Here is a 17,058-nt window from a genome sequence, read left to right as displayed (position 1 = left end):
CTGGGCTTTGAACTGCTCAGCCCCCAGAGGAGCTGCTGGGGTTTCCCGGCGGCTCAGCCTCGGCGGGCACTGGTTACGGTGCAAAGGGTCCTCCTGGCGCCTTATAGAGTAGCAGGGCGCGCAGGACTCGCGGGCAGCCCCGCGTGCCAGCAGAGCTCGGGAAACGCCGCGCCGGCGGGGACCAAAGGCGCATCTCATCCCACGGCCACCCCAACGCGGCTGCAGCCAGGGAAGCCGCCGCTCTGCTGTATCGGCAGGACATCGCCGAGCTGCCCTGAGCCCTCCTGGGAGCAAATCAATCAGCTTCGCGGTGATTAATTACCCTGCAATGGCCGCAGGTGCGGCGCTCCCCGGGGACGGGATGGGGCAGAGGCACAGCCCTCACCCCGCTTCCCAGCTGGGAATAACGTGTGCACGCCATCAGCTCTAATTAGCAGCACCCAATTTGTGCATCCTACTACAAATGACGATTAAAAACCAAAAACCCCAAACTAAAAATATCTTCCCTGGGGAGAAGCGTGGACAGTGTTTAAGCTGATAAGACAGAGAGCAAGGAAGGAGATGAAGAAGAAAACTGTCCTTCGACTTAAAAGGTAGTGTTTCAGATATGCAGATTTTTAATACACTTTTGAAACTCTCTAATAAAAATACTGTTAAATATTAATTATATTGCTATTTATAAATGTATACATAATTAATAGGAATAATTAATGTAGCAAGGACTGGTTAAGAACTTTCTTCTAAATATTTGAATAGCAAAACATAATTATGTTTTGATGTGAAAATGTCAGAAATATACTGAAGTGTTTTTACATTATTGAAATCGGGGAAACTTGCTGGGAAATACCAGCACCGGGAAATGGGCCGTTTCACCTTATTCCACTTAACTTTCAGAGGTTTTGTGCATTCTGCTGCCTTAGTACGGCAAACGCCATAGACAGCAATAGCTGTTGACACACCACCTTGTGTTTCATCATTATTTCAGACTACAAACAGCATTATAACCCAGCGCGAGACTCCCCGAGCGCTGACGAGCTTTGAAGCGAGTTCCCCAGCGTCGGCTGTAGGGGCTGCCCGGGGAGCACGCGGCTGCGGTCCTGGCGAGCAGCAGCCTCCAGCCACGCTTGCGCTTTTGCAGCCCGGGCAGCGGATTGAAGCCTGGGGAACGCTGCTGGAAAAGCGCTGGTTAACAGCGTGAGCAGGTGCGGGATTGTGTTTATGATACATCGAGCCTATCGTACCTTTTCCCTGTGCTTTAATTGCAGTTCCAAGGGCAGCAGCTGAAGACGTGCCGAAGCGGGTCGCCGGCTGCGTGAATGCTGGCGGGGAGGCAGCGGCCAGCCTAGGGATCACCAAGCCCAGCTCCCCGCTCCGCGTCCTCGGCGGGTTTTCCCTCCCCTCTCACACCTCGCAGCTGAGGACGGGTGGGCAGGGAAGGGCAGCGCTGGGCACCCCAATCCATCACCCCAAGGACGTCCTGGCCAAAGCCACCACCCCAGGCAGCTCCCTCCATCACCAAGAGCCCTCTGCTTAAATCCTTAAACCACCTTTTCTTTTCTTCCCCCCCCTCCTTCCTTCTTAAAAACCTGGAATAACTTATACCAGCCCTGTGCCCGAGGGGGCACTTGGACAAAGCACACCAGTGGCCGAGGACAGACCGCTTGCGTCGTGGGAAGCTCACGGAGATATTTAAAATGCTTTGCCACTTGGCCTCTTTTTGGTGAGATTTCATGGGAAACAGATGCCAGGCTGTTTGCTTCTGGAATTCGTGACCTCTGCAGCATTTGAAGTGAAAACGCCGTGGCAGGAATGCAGCCACACGCTCTAATTAATGATTAGACTGAGGAGAAACGCAGGAGATGAAGGGAAGCAGCACTTCATTTGATCCCTGGTCTCAGGAAGCCTGCCAAGACGCTGAGCAGGATTGCTCGGTCTCCCCCAGTAGCGTTTTTGGGAACCTCGGGGCAGATGCTGCACTCACCGCCCCACGCCGCGTCCGGGCGAGCCGAGGGGCGCAGCCGGCCAAGGCGCCTCTGCGAGCACAATAACCGCCCCGGCCTTGCTCCATAGGTTTGGGAGGCTTTTGCACTAAAAGCAATGCGAATCACACATTTCTCTTTCCAGGAGAACATAGTACATGCTTTTGCACTTAGTCAAAAGGCTTTTCTACCTTAAAAGTGAGATTCGCTCCAAGGGAACAATGAATCCCAAGTAAGTTTTACTTCCAAACAGTCTTTTATACCCACTTGTTTTCTCCTGAAAAAACCCTGGTTGGTTCTGCTCCCTTGTTCTGTGTTTGCTGATGAATGCAGTCATTTAGCGATCGCCGTGCCGGAGGGCGAGCGCCCTTGGCAAGGCTCCTCCCAGGTCCCGGCCCTGGCAGGCAGGGAAGGAAAGCTCGCGAGCAGCTGGGTGCTGAGCTGCCTCTGCTGCCAGGAAAAGTGTCCTGACCTCCTGCTAGGGAAGGGGCATCCGTGAATCGGCTCCAGCTGGAGCCTGTAGCACTCGGAGCAAGTACCACTGTCTCCATCCTGGCACCAGCCCCGTGTTGGCGGTCAGGGTCTCAACTCCACGCCTGCTCCTGGCTCCCGCCCCTCCTGGCTGGCTCCTGCCTGCATTCCGGACCAGCACACAGTGGGACAAGCAGCACCTTAATCCTGGGCAAAAGGCTATTCAGCAGCTGGCACCGCTCTTCCAGTTGAATGCCATTTAAACCATTAACGGCTTCTTGCAGCGTAAAGATGCAATGTTTAAGTTGAGTAACCGTTTCCCGTTCACTGAGGAGCGAACTCGCATTGCCAGGCAGCGCGTTGCAAGATGCCATCGCAGCCCCGTCTCCTTGAGGCCAGCGTGGCTCAGTGGGGACTCCCACGCCGAGGCCCCCTCGCTGCGGGGTGAGGGCCGGAGGGCTGCGCCCCGTGCAGCCACACGCCATTCTCGCGGCACCAGACCCTCGCAGCGCGGCCGTGCGCAGCCGTCCTGTGCACGGGAGCTCGGCCGGCCGCCTGCTAACGCTACGGAGCCTCGCTGTTATACAATACCTGCCTGATGCTGATGAGGCGGTGGCGTAAAACATGAGGAATTTACTAGAGCATGTGAAAGACATGTTTCAAAATCATAAATTTTACCATAATGCGATCTTTATGCAGATCCCAGCAAGAGGCTGGGCCCGCTCAACCATCAGTCACCGTGACAAATGAAACTTTCCAAAACTTTTGCACATTAAAGAGAGGTTTGCAGTTTGGTTTCCCAGTTCCCTTGCTTTTTAAATGCATAACATGACTGATTATGTCTAAAACCAAATGCTTCAAAGGTCTTCTAACTTTCTGGAAGATTCATGGCACAGCTTCCCCATGTTTTTTGAAGAGGAAAGTGTATTTATTTATTGCACTTTAAGTGAAAGATAGTATCTCACAGTCAATTCCCTAAAACAACTCCTCTGTCCTAAGGCACTTACTGAGGATTGCTTCTGCTCAGCTAATACATTACCATATAAAAGGGAAAAAAATGACCTTAAAATTTGGACATCTGTCTCTGGTGGGGTTTTCTTTGGTTCTCAAAAAGAAGTAACAGAGACAGACCTCCCCCAGGCCTGTGCAAAAAAAGAATGAGTTATTCTGGCTGTCCAGCTATTGCTGCCAAAAATCTTTGGCTACATCCGTGCCTGAGCATCTCTGCGTCAGCAAGTCAAGAAGTGCCCTTTGCAGCTCCGCATCCACCCACGAGGGCCTGTCCACGAACTCTGCAACGCCCAAAGGCAGATTTTCCTCCCAGCTTTGTGTGCCCTGGATTTCCTCCATCCCTAGCCTTTGCGCTGCAGGAGGCTCTGGGACGCGGTCAGGGCACCAGGCAGGAGGTGCAGCCATGTCTCGCTCGCTCTGCACGCCGGAGGACGTGCCTGTGCTCACACCCGGCTCACCCAAAACCCACGGCGAGCACCCCGGGGCCCTGCAGCTGCTTCGCTTTTTGCAGGGGATGTTGAGGGAGCCGAGCCCGAGCGACGCGCCAAGCTTCTAGCTGCCTGAGTTAGAGGAGATGAATCCCGAGTCAGCACAAAGAGCCGTACGCAGATGACACGCCACACCGTGCCGCACCGTGCCGCAGCTGGTCCTGCCAGCCTCCAGTCGTGGCCCGAGCATCTGCCCGGCGCCCGTCCCCGCGGCGCACACGTCCCGAGCGGCGGGGTCCCGAGGCGAGCGGGAGGCCCGCTGTGCCGCAGCCCGCGGACACGAGCTGCTGTCGGCAGCAATAACCGCTCCGTCCTTCTGATCTCCCTCCTCTCTTCCTCCAAATGTTGCAGGCGATCAAAAACGGGTAATGAACGAGCAGTCAGCATTTGTGCTTGAGATGTATTTAAAAAGGTTAAAGCAAAACAGATGAAAACATCCTTTATTCTACAGCCATTTCCCAAAAGTAACACGTTAGCCCTAAGGTAAAAATCAATGTTCAAAGCCTGTACCAATTTTCAGAAAGATAAATGCTGTGTTTAATACTTTGCAGTGATGATTGTTCAAGAAGCTGTCCTTGGTGTATACGAGAGGTACCAGCGTTTCCCAATTAATGCCTATGCATTAGTACCGCAGCCCCTTGACTGCTGCGCGGTTTGGGGAGAGGGACTTTAGAAAGAGAGAAATCGGGCGCCTGCGAGGACTCCGCTTTAAAGCGGTTTGCACTGATGGTTTTTAAGGACACCGACACTTCACCCCTAACCTCTGCAAACCCAAGGCTCCCCAGGACAGACGCGGGGAGGAGCGGGAGGGCACCTACGAATCAGGCTCCCATGCCGAATCGAGACGGCTGCTCCCCGAGGATGCGCCAGGCATGCGTTGCCCGGCCCCCGCATCCCATCGGAGGACCCATGCTGGGACCAGCACAATGCTGGGGCATTGCCGAAGCCAAGCACGTGCCGGTTTTGGTGACCTTCTCATGTCTTTAAACTTGAAAAACAAAAAGGCAGCATGCAGCTTTGACTTGTAAGGAAAAGATCGTTCTTGTCCAAAGCAGCCTTTCAATATTTTTAAAAGGTGATCGCAAGACATGAAGGCTCGCGGTGGAACCACACTGTTTCATTCAGTTCCAGTTACGATTCACAAATGTTGTTCATTTGGGTGTAACCAGAAACACATTTGACATCTCCTGCCTGCACCTGCCTGCAGCCCTGCCTGCTCACGCTGGCAGCCCACGCTGGCTCAGAGCGACGATGCCGGGTCCGACCCGGCAGGTCACACACCCCAGACCCCGCGCAGTAACGGGCTCCCCACCTCTGCTCCGGCCGGCCGCACGCGCGGGAGAGCAGCGGGACGAATCCCACTCGGCACCTCTCCCACCACGCTCCTGCGCAACGAGGCGGCGGCTTAGCTTTGAATGCAGCTCTGAGCACAGATGCGGGATGCCATAATTAAAAAGCCTTTTATTATCGACAGCGCGCCTGCTGCTATGGTGAGGTGTGCGATGGGCATCCCCGTATCAGCGCAGCCCCAGGGCAATCACAAATTGTGCGCGCTTCGGGCTGCTTCTGCGCGAAGAGGAAGATAAGAGATGCAATCAAGGCTGCTTCTTAGCCTGCAGCAGTTTAATTACTTGTTGCCTGGATGCCTATTCAGAAAGAAGCCAAGGGGCATGGATTCTTCCTTCTTATTTCTTCGTAAATGCCAGAGGTCTAATTCCTTATTTTCAGACATTTCTCCGATTACGGTGGCCTAAAGTGCCAGGGAAAAGGAGGCAGCGAAGCACACGCTCAGGGGCTTTGCCGAGCCTTGCTTTCCGCAGCAATGCTGGTGGCCAGCCCTGCCGGCCCGTCCTGGCCGCGCTGCTGCTGCTGCTCCCGCAGGGACCGGCTCCTTTGAACCAGAAACATGCAGCTGACCCAAAGCGAAGTGCTAACCAGCTCGCTCAGGCCACAAACGCCCTGCCTGGTTAGCTAAGTGTTTGCTGAGCTAAAAGGACTTTTTTCTTTCTTGATGGATCCCAAGTACGATAATTGTATTTGCTGTGATAAAAAAGTTAAATTGCATAAAATTAATATTGATTCAAATTATACCATTTATCTCCTTTCACTTTTCGGCTCCACAAACACAATTATTGCTTCAGCTATTACACACCAAATAAAATTATAAGTTGAAATTGCAGCTTGTTTTCTGGGTTTTGTTTCCCCCCTCCCCTGGCTCCCTCTCGCTTGCAAGGGGAGAAGGTAGCGCCGGAGCGGCAGCTCCGCAGCCCCGGGATGCCTCCCAGCCCGGCAGCCCTGCGGCGCGCGGTCCAGCCGCCGGCGCCTGCGGGTGGGATCGCGGCGGGCAAGGCAGGGAGGACGCGCCAGGCAGACCCAGCTCCCGTCCATGGGCTTCAGAACTGACTCCCTCCCGCTTTCCTCTTCCTTCCCACCGCCTTCGCATGGCGATAATTGGAAAGGAAGGAAGGAGCTATAAATACCTCTTGAAATTAAAAGGAGCATGTATAGTCTTGGCAGAGAGGGAGCATATCCTGAGGGTCCCGGTTCCTCTCCCCTACACCTATTCCCAAGTGTTTACTTTGAAATTTTTCATTCGTCTCCTCTGGGAGTACAGGCAAAACAATATTTGACAGCTCAGGAAAAACACGGTTTCTATGGAGTGCTGTTTGCTTATGCCAGGGATGAAAATCAGCCTTGGTGGGAAGCAGACTCGGGGCGTGAAAGCCAGGCTCTTGAAAACGAGCAAGTCTCAGCAGCGGGCCATGGGAAAAGCTGCCGGATGCCCCGCTGCCCTCACCCCTGCCTGCAGCAAGCCTCTTGGAGCAGAGGACACAGGACCGGTCCGGCAGGGGCTATGACAACCGAACCACTCCGGGGCTCCATGAACGGAGCTTAACCTCGATGCCCGCCTGCGGGTCTGCCCCTGCACAGCATCTTCCTCCCCAGCACCACACAGCCCCGCATAGCAGCTCCGCGGCGCTGCCCGGAGAAACTCCAGGCTGGTTTCTGCCCCCCCCACCAGGACCAGCTCAAGGGAGCAAGCTCCCCATCAAAAGCTTCCCGCTAACGGCCAAAGAGCTACAGGCGAGCAGCGCCAGGGCATCGCCGGCTGGAACCGGAGCTTGCTGGGGCACAGACTGAAGCAGAAAGAAAACAAGGCTTGTCTGGGTAGGAAACCACATATTTTTCTGAAGCTGGGCTTGCTCCAAAGCGAGTCCCTCGCTGCAGGGCAGCTTGCCAGGCCCAGACCCCAGCCTGGGAGGCAGAAGTTCATTGGGCTGGAGAGGTTTCAAAGCAAACACTGCTGGCTCAGTGAAGCAGGGCTGCTCAGTGAAGCCATCGCAAGTCAGCTCTGGTGCCGAGCAGGTTCATTTCCGTAAACTTCTGCGGATTTGGAGGCAGGGCAGAGTTATTGAAATCACTCTCACTGGGCAGATTTGGGTCTAAGCTGCTGTGTAAAACTCCAAGTAATCACTCCAGGTGAGCGGCCGGGGCTGAGCTCTGGCCCCAACTGCCTCAACCCAGCCCCGTGGGGAGCATCGCACAGGAATGGGGGGCAACTACCACTCCGCCCCCACAGCTCAGCGTACCGAAATCCTGGCCACAATCAAATATTCATAACCAGAAGTACAAGTCCTGCAGGATGAGGGTTTCGATGGAAAGGCAAAGCCGGGCTTTGCTGCGACCTATGAATAATTGACGGGTGAGGCGCTGGCGCTGCAGGGACAGCGAGGCTGGTGCATCACCACCTTCCACACAAGCTGTCGCTCACTCGCGGGACTGCGTGCTGGCAACCGGGAAAGCCTACAGCAGCCCAAGCTCATCTGTTGTACGGACGAGACTCCAGAGTCTCAGGCTCAGAGAGTCAAGGAATTAGAGAAACGGGGATTGCCACGGCAAGCCCCCAGAGCCAGCGGTTCCCAGCTCAGCAGGAATAGAGAAGGGGTCCAGGCTTCAGCAGGACTGGGGAAGGAAGGAAAGGACAGAAAAGAAAAGGCAAGGTGATTATGCATTCTGTTCAATCCAGAATTGTTCTCCCATTACATTCAGCGGCGCTTTACAGTGCTTAATTTAAAGTGCTGTTCCGTGCGGGAAACTCGTAAAGCAACATGATCCATATTTATTATCTCTTCATGATTCCAAGTGAAATTTTCCCATTTTGTAAGCTTAAGGGAAGGGAAAAAAGGTCTGTGCTGCTGCTGCCAGCAGACTGCACATGGGGTCTGCCAGCAGCCCGTGCCCTCCGCTTTGCTCGGCCACCTGCACAGCGAAGAGGCTGCGGACGAAACGCTGCCCTCACCGACATCTGCCTCCGACTCCTGCCCCTCACCTCCCACTCCTGCCCATCCCTGCAGCTCCGCGGCCGCTCCAGGAAAACAGAAAGCAAGGCTTCACAGAAACCTCTGCGAAAGCATTTCCGAGCCCAGGAGCGCTGTCAGGTGGAGACCAGCAGCCTAATTCTTCCTTTCTTCACTTGAATCCATTGTGAGCAGCTCCCTGCGCATGCCTCCCGCCGTGCCTCTCAGCTGCTCTTCAGCCGAGCGCTGCTCCTGCCTGTTCTCTGATGCCTTGTTGTCCTGAAAAGCGAACATGAATTGCTGCCAGCTCAAATGTCTTTGCACACACGGCCAACTGACATGTTGAAAGAGGGGAAGGAGTCGGGATCTTCATCTCTCTATATTTCGTTTAACTTGCGTTAAATACCGTGCTATTGCCGAATTCGTGAGAAGGCGTTTGGCAATTCGGTCTCCTTCATCTCCCCTTAGATGGGAGCCAGGCTCTTCACAGAGCAGCCGCGGCAGAAGTCTGCTTGCACAGGGGACTCAAGCAAGACTCTGAAAGGAGATTAAACTTCATACACAAGATGACAGAGAAGACAGCAGCCGTTGCAGCCCAGCCAAAGGCCCTGAGCATGGTGCTTTGGCAGAACTTGGCGCTCTGGTAGGAAGTCCGACGTAGGCAAAACCCGCCCTTGCCAGGAGATGCTGAGCAAGGTTATAGAATTGGAAACAGAATAAGGAAGAACAAAATGGCCCCAGAAAAACCTTCACGATCAATAACTCACCACAACAGCAGTCCCTGGCTCACGTAATACAAGCGTAACAACTTGGAAAGGCCTTGCTGGTTACTTAAGGAAGATGGGAAGCCCTACATTTCTTTGCCAGCACAAATAACTCCAGGGGACTGAACTGGATGAGGAAAACCTGTTATCAGGGGCATTGACTGATTTTATCAGTTGTGCATTTGATTGCTCAGGCTCGGCAGCTAATTAGCGCACAAAATATTCCTTTGAAATGGCATCAGGCTGCAAACTAAGCCAGCGGAAGCCAGAAGTAAACACAGCTTAATCCGGGTACGTTTTGCCCAGTTATTGTCAACTGCCTTCCCGGTCTGCCCTGCGGAGTGGCACGTGCTCTTCATTGACCAGATAGATGTGGCTGGAATCTCTCTGGAAATGCACATGAAAGGAGTTTTAAAATTGGGATTATCTCCCTAAGTAGTCCTTAATGACTCCTTTGCAGCTGTTACAATGCTTATGTAAATATTGTGAGTGAATATTTAAGGTTCTATTAAAGAGAAATTTGCTGTGCTGTACACGAAGTACTGCATATCTCCATAAATCCTGCTGCACAGATTGGCTCTCCGAAACGCAACCGTTGCCTCCTGCTCAGCTCCGTTTCAGAGGTCCTCACCTCCGCGACACTTGGGCAATTGCACATAAAACACCGGCGGCATCCTTGGGAGCCGTGCGAGCGTCTGAAGGAGACCTGCACCCCGCCTCTATCAATTTTTGAATCGAAACGTAGGAATAATGTCCAAGTAGGAGAAGAAAAAAGTTAAACTAGAAAGATGTAAGAAAATGTGATAGAATTCAATATAAATTAATGTTCCAGGCTAGGAATAGTACACGTTTATATATGCACGATTGCTATCAGCTCTTTTGTTACAAAGCTGGAGGAGCACAAAACCAGTAACGTGTCTTCTAACAAGGCCTCGGACCCGCCAGAAGTAGCTGCGTACATGAGAAGAGCCTCTGGCATCGAGGCTGTGGCCTCACGAAGAGAAAGCCCGGAAGAAAGGGGCCGACAGGGCAGAGAGCGTACGGCCTGGCGTTACGCAGCACGGCAGCTCCCGTGCAACGGCGAGGCGCAGGCAGGGCACTGTGGGGACGCTCGGGTGCCTGGCGCAGGCAGGGCTGCCCGTGCGCGCCCCGGCCCCTGCCTGCTGCCGGCGCGGGGAGGTGCGGAAGCAGAGGGGAGATCCTGCGGCACCCCTCAAGCGGACACCCCCGGGGAGGAGGCTGGGCGAGGAGATGAGGGAAGCAGCAATGCCTCCCAGGGCAAGCAGCAGAACCCTTTTTAGCAGCAAACCTGGGTAATGAGGCTGCTGAAGCACGCTTCAGCTTTTTAGACTGAATTAGGAGTCTAGCCACAGAAATGTCAGCTTTTCCAGTAACCCTTTGAAAGAGCATTACAATAATCTAAACAAGAAGCAGTACGAGATGAGCTTCTCTAAATCAGGTGGCGATTTTCCCCCCCCAACGACAAGGTCGGAGTCTGCCTATGCACATCTCCCCCAGCAGCAGCGGGGTTTCCTGGCGCTCAACCAGAGCCAAACGGTGCAGCCGTGGGTTGCAGGCACCCGAGACCTTAAAGAGAGGAGGAAACCAAAGATCACAACTAGCAAAAACTACTTATTATTGAAAGTTTACAAGCAAATATAGCATCGGAATCCTAGGAAGATTTAACGGAAAAAAATTAATTTTCCTAAACTAATGAAGTACTTGAGCTCTAGGGCAACAACTGTTAATGGTGCTTCTATCTCAGCTGAAGAGGCAAAAAATTCTGTTTAATAGTAATTTTAAATACAGATTTGAGGATCCTTCCCATAAATCCTGAAGTCAGATAAGGACTGTGCATAATAACTTGTCAGATTACATAAATAAAACTGATTTCAAATACTTTAAGAAGAAACACTTTTATTCCATTTGCAAGGCTGTAAGCTTCAGAGGAGACTTTAGCATCTGCATGAACCACCAGCCATTTCAGAACCTTCATCTGTGGTAACTGTTGCTGTAAATTAATGGCACCAAATCTGGAAGTCATGCAGCCTTTAAAAAATAATTTAAAATTGTATGGGCAAGGGTTTGTCCGGGGAGGGATCTCCTGCAGGTTTGCTCAGAGAGGACAGCTTCCCGCACAAACCATGAGTAGGGATGATGGGCGGCTGCGAGCAGCCGGAGGGCAGAACCGCACGGACCGCAGCCCAGGCAGGCTCGAGGAGGAGATGATGCACCAGAGCGGGCAGCTCCAGGGCCGAACGGGGCCGAAACCTCGGCTGGTGGCTCGGTAGCATTTGCCCCGAGTTGCCAGCCCCAGCAAGCAGCAGCCTCGCAGCACCGGCTGCGCTCGGCGGAATGGCAGGAGCATCCTCCATCGTGAGCCTTCTACGCAAGGCAAGCGCGGGCATCCATCAATCTTGTTCCTTGCACGCAGCCCTGAGGCACCTCTCACGCTGCCGCGAGCCGCCGCAGCGCCGAGCTATTACTTCAAATGTAAATAATAGCCTGCGCTGTTACGCTCCTTTACTATAGGTATTATTTTAATGTTTCCCTCCTTGAATCCCTCTTCCCCAGAGGACCGAAACGCTGCAGGCTGCTGCGTTCCTGCACATAAACCCCTCGGCAGAGAAACACTCACCGCCGGCACAAAGGGCCCGGCATCTCCAGGGGCCAGCTTTCACCGAGATGCACTTCCCAAGCTGCGAGGGAGCAAACACCCATTTCTCCAATACGCTGATAACGTCAAGGTGAGTATTAATATCCTCCCTGAACGTCTGCTCTATCAGACTTCAATAAAGAGATGCCAGAGAGGAACGAAAAACCTCATTAACAAAACCTGAATTAGCGCTTCGGGGTGTGTCGATAACAGCCGGGGGACCTGCGCAATGAGACCTCCAAATCGACCATCTTCTGGCCCTGGACCGCTCTTAAATCACAGCTGCCAAGGCGACTGCCCCGTCCCCACCGCTGGGGCCCATCGATCACATTGAACGTGACTGCGAATTAGCACTAGATTATGCTTCATTTAACGTTCCCGCGAGGGGATGCCCGAGCCTGGCTGGGCTGCGCCAGCAGCTTGCACGGAGCTCCTTCCTCCGGTGCCGGCTGCAGAGCCCCGAACCCGCTCGCGGGAGGGAGCGGGTCTGCATCTGCCAGCAAAACCATCCCGGGGCCGTGGGAACCGGGGCCCTGCTGCTGCCATGGCTCCTCCGAAGCCATTCACTTCTCCAGAACAAACAGAGGGAGAGACTGATGCCATCTCGAATGCCCTGCTCTTTTCAGTGGTTTATAAGCTTTTTATCCATCTGTAAAATTTCTAATTAACTGAGGTAACTAACCAACATTGCATGAACTCAAACTGAGACTCTTACAGTCAAATACATAATTAAAAATTTCTGCTGTGCGGGTTCCTTCCGCCGGTTACGTAAGTTACTGCACATGGTGCAAGCGCCGCAGCCCGAGACCCCATTTTGATGATTCCCGTTCCGGTAAATGCCAGGGCCGCAGGGAAGGAGCCGTGCTCTGCCTTCCCCTCCTGCTCACCACCGGGACCTGGGAAGGGCCCCCCGCCCTGCCCCAGCTCCCGCTGCTGCTGGGGCATGCGGGTGCCCCCTCGCCCCGGCACCGCTGCGGCGTACCCGAGGGCCGCGCTCGGCAGCCCCGGCTCTCCCGGCCAGCTCTCCATCTGCGCTTGTTTGGAAGAGGAGCCGTAAGCACCGACAGAGAGTGGGAGCCGCCGGGCTGCAGCCCAGGAGCACAGGCTCTGCTGGCAGAGGCTGAGCCGCAATTAGAGTGAAGCACATATTAAGCTCTCTCCTCCTCAGAATTAACCCTGGGAAATATTCTCCTGTAAGTAGCTAGCAGCTGCTGGAGATCAACAGTCTGGAAAGCCACAAAGAAAAGAGACTGCGACAGGGAGAAACCACCGCTCCCGGCGTCCCTGGGTGGCACGTGCCCTTGCTGCAGAGGGGCAGCCGGGACCCTTCGCGTTTGCATCCCACCAACCACCGGGAAACTTCTGCGGCTCCTCAAACGGTGCCAGAAAACATGATATTCCTCTTAATGACTCACCTGCCTCCACACTGCATCAAAAACATCAAGTGGGTCTCATAGCAACTTCCAGATTAGCACATCTCCCTAAACCAGGCTTATTACTGCGAGCTAGAGGGTTAGAAGGGAAAGCACGCGATGGCAGCCTTGAAAACAGGCGCAATTTCCCCCCCCCGGGCCACCACATACCTGTTGGGGACCAGCTGCCACCAGGCTCCCAGGGACATGAGCAGGGGCTGAGCTACAGGCAGCTCTGGCTCCTTACCTGCCTGTTAAATAACCTCTCCCCCAGCCCAATCAAGCCTGGGAGGTCCCCGCCCCATGGGCAGCTGCCTGCCTGCTGCCTGCTGCCTGCCCACCTGTGGAAGGGGCTGACTCAGCACCCAGCCCAGCCCGGGGAGCACGGGCACCGGCTCTCCCCAGCCCCATCGCGACCCGCTGCACTGCACAATGGGCTGTCAGCAGAAGCTTCTCTTTCTGAAACGACTGTGTCCTGGGCACCGGCGGTCCCCAGCCCCTGCGAGGCAGCACCTGGACTTGGGCTGCTGAGAGCCACTGCTTTAGAGAGCCCTGCTTTGGCTGCGATGCGTCCATCTGTAGCTGTGTTTGGCTGCTACAGCCAGTTTTCTTTGCAGGGATTTTCTTGCTTCATGGACCGAATGGTGTTTCAAGTCCTAGTAGCCATGGCAAAGCCTTTCTTGCTAGCAAGTGTGACGGATAGGATCTCCGTCCATCCCTGCTGCGGTTTCCACCCCACCACACATGGCTGCTCCGTCCAGCTCCCGCGGCTACGCTCAGCCCCTGGCGCGTTATGTGCTTTATGTTCACGATTTCCCTTCGCTTCCCAGAGCCCGCGTGAGCAGGGGAAAGGGGCTGCAGCAGCTTTCTGTGTTAACGTCCACGCTCCGCGCGTGCTTGCGTTTGATGCGAGAGTGCTGATAGAGGGTGTAAGCCCCCGTAAGGGTGCAGGAGTGATTTACTTCACGTACAGACGCAGACATCATGTAACCGTGGGGTACCCCCAGCCCAAGCAGCGATGGACTTTCAGACGCTCGCTGAGCCCTCGAGCACGGTGCACCGAGTGCTCGCTCAGCCCGGGCTGTGCGCTGGCTCCATGGCCCGCTGCTGCTGGAACAGCCCTGGCCCGGGGCGGCTGCAGCGCCCGGGTGAAAGCACGGGTGGGAGGCAGATGCCGGCCACGCTAACCACTGCTGGCAGCAAAAGCGTGGGGAGACGAGCGCTTCTGACTCCACTCCAAATCCTCTTTAGATCAAAAGGCATTTGACTGACTGATTTCAAAGCACCTCCTCGCTTCCCCAGCCCAAACGCTTGGCTTCCCAGGCAGAGCCCTAATCCCCGCTGCCACCACGGCGCTGCCGGCAGTGCTGAGTGTGGTGCCCGGCTGCAGGTGCCCACCGGCCCCGTCTCCTCCGGCAGAGCTGTGGCAAGAGGGGCAGAGTCTGGAAAGCCTCGGGCGGCCAAGCCAGCTCCTGCTGCTTTTTTGGAAAGGGCTACAGAAATTGGCTCCCTCAGGTCTGGCTGCTGCCGCTTCACCCGAGCATCTCCAGCCCCTTCTTCACCTCCAGGTGTTACCCCGCTATCTATAGCACCGATCGGTAACGCTGGGGAGTGTGGCAGTAAGCCATGAGCCCAGGACAGTCGTGCCCGTCACACCACTGCCTTGGGGATTTTGCTCGCTGGGCGCCTGGGTAGAGAGATGATCTCACATGGGAGCATTTTACAGCTCTTCACAACAAATTATTGGAGGGTGCTTTAAACCCTAATGCTATTGTGCCATTATCTGTGCCTAATTTTCTGTTCCAGCCCCTAACACTTCAATTTCCCCCTTCACTGATCTCCTGCTTTAATAGCTCTTCCCAACTTTGCTTGAGGAGAAGTGCCCATTTGGTGCCGTTCCTGCCACATCCTACCGATGCCTCGTCTCCTTTCTTTCTCCTACTCCTTTCCCTTTTCTCCTCTTTTTCTCCTTGAAAACACAGCCCCTATTCCCTCACTCCCCTGGGAACCGCAGTGCCAGCCCTGCCGCTGCTGGGGATGCTGCATTTCCCCCGGCTCAGCTCCCTCGCAGGGAGCCTCAGCTGGGCTCTGGGAAGGAATTTCATGGAGCTTGTGAACCTTCACTTTTCCCTTTCTTCTCTTTCTTTGCAGCCCTCAAATCTAGCTCAAGCTGACACTCTACTTGTGCAGCCCCAGCGTGATTTGAGGGCTGTGCTTGGCCAGAAAACCACTCCAAATCAATTCAGCGGGTTAAATCCACGCTCAGATGGTCTCCCGCGAGCACTGCATCTTTCAGGCCTTTTGTCCCACCACTTTCTTTGCTCATTCAATGCGCTGAGCGCTTCTGGCTGGCGGCCACCGGAGAGCCTGCGCTGTCCGGTCTCTTCCCAGCCCACCGGAGGAAGGATGCTGCTGGGCTCCGGCAGCCGCTGCTCGGTGTCACTCAGCTGTCACCGGGCTTTGTCCCTGCCAGCATGCCGTCTCCCTGGACGGGGTCTGCTCCAAAGGGCTCGCTCGCCCTGCTCCAAGTCTCCCTGGCACAAGCGACCCACAGGCTGCTCCCGGCACCGAGCAGGGATGCGGGCTCAGGAGAGGGTTTTTGGGGCTTTTGGCTACTGTTGCTCCCATATCCCGCTGCGTCGCTCCTAGGGTGGAGGAGCCCCTGGGAGGCATCAACAGCTCGGTCCAGGCGGTCGCTGCTCTGCCCTACCCTCTGCCCAAGGAAAGGCAGCCTCAGAGGCTTTGGGAGTCAATTATTTGAAGCCAGGCAGCACTAAAACCTGCCAACCTGGAGGGAAAACTTTTTATTTGCATTTTAAATATTAGCCCTGGCTCCTGTTTTTCAGCCACATGCTCCACCTGATTTGCAAAGACAGTGGTGGGATAACGGTAGCATCGCTGATCACGCACGACCCAGCTCCTGCCCGAGCGACGCGTGACCTGCGGCCGCAGAAAAGCCCCAGCGTCCCCATTTCTTTGCCCAGGAGGGCCACATTTTGAGGGCTCCTGCCTTCTAAAACCCTGGGAGAAAAACAGTGCAAACGTACCAGCCCAAAGCATTAGCAGCAGCGATGGATGTTGCTGGCTGCGGATGGTTCCCAGCTGAGCGGCTCTCTGGGCTGATTGAAAGCAAATTGGTGAATGTGGGGCTTTTCTGTACCAGGGACTGTGATCATGGTTAATTGCTTCAATGTACAGGTTTATGGACTGTTACATGGATATTGCTCTTCTCATGCCTTCGCAAGACCATTTTATAAATGGAGCTGGCTGCGATCCACTGCTATGTGTATGTATAGCTGTCGGTCTGATGTCAGCACAGAGTCTGAAGCAAGGAGAAGGAAAACAAGAATGAGAAATAGATAGGGAAAAACAAATGTCAGGCTGTGCTTTTTATAGACTGAGGCCAAAGTGCTGGCCAGCCTTTTAAATGTGGAGAAGTAGAGAAAGATGTGCTGGTAATTGGAAACGTGTGCCCGGGAGAGGACGGCAGTCGGGCTCCCGGTACCGTCAGGCAATCAGGACACCTGGCCGGCCGGCCCTGGACCGCGATGCTGTGCTCCGACTCCCCACATCGGGCTCGGCTCCTGGGAGACCAAAGGGGCTGCGTCTGTCGCAGCGCAGCCCGGGCACGGGCTGGTCCGGAGCTGCCCGGGTCACGGAGCCAGTGAGGTCGGAGAGAGGAGACTCAGAGGAAAGCATTGAGCTGTCACCGAGTGGACCCCACTTTTCAGGCAAAAATGGGATGAGGGATGGTCCCCGTTACCATCATGACCAGAGCAGTCTTCTGGGTTAGCAGAGAACTCGGAAATACTCAGTGGCAAACAGAGGCTGAATTAGCATTGCTTAACCATGGCTTTTTCTGGGAAACTAAAGCCCCAAGGCCATACTTGGGCCGTACGCGTTAGCGTTGCCCATTGGAGACAACAGGCGATGCTCTCCAGCCCATGAAACCAGGCGATGTATTTCTAAACACTCACAC

The sequence above is a fragment of the Nipponia nippon genome, unplaced genomic scaffold, assembly GCF_047370975.1.
Source record: "Nipponia nippon isolate SJK-2023a ecotype South Korea unplaced genomic scaffold, ASM4737097v1 scaffold_19, whole genome shotgun sequence".
Taxonomy (NCBI): Eukaryota; Metazoa; Chordata; class Aves; order Pelecaniformes; family Threskiornithidae; genus Nipponia; species Nipponia nippon.
Note: the sequence above shows the minus strand (reverse complement) of the source record.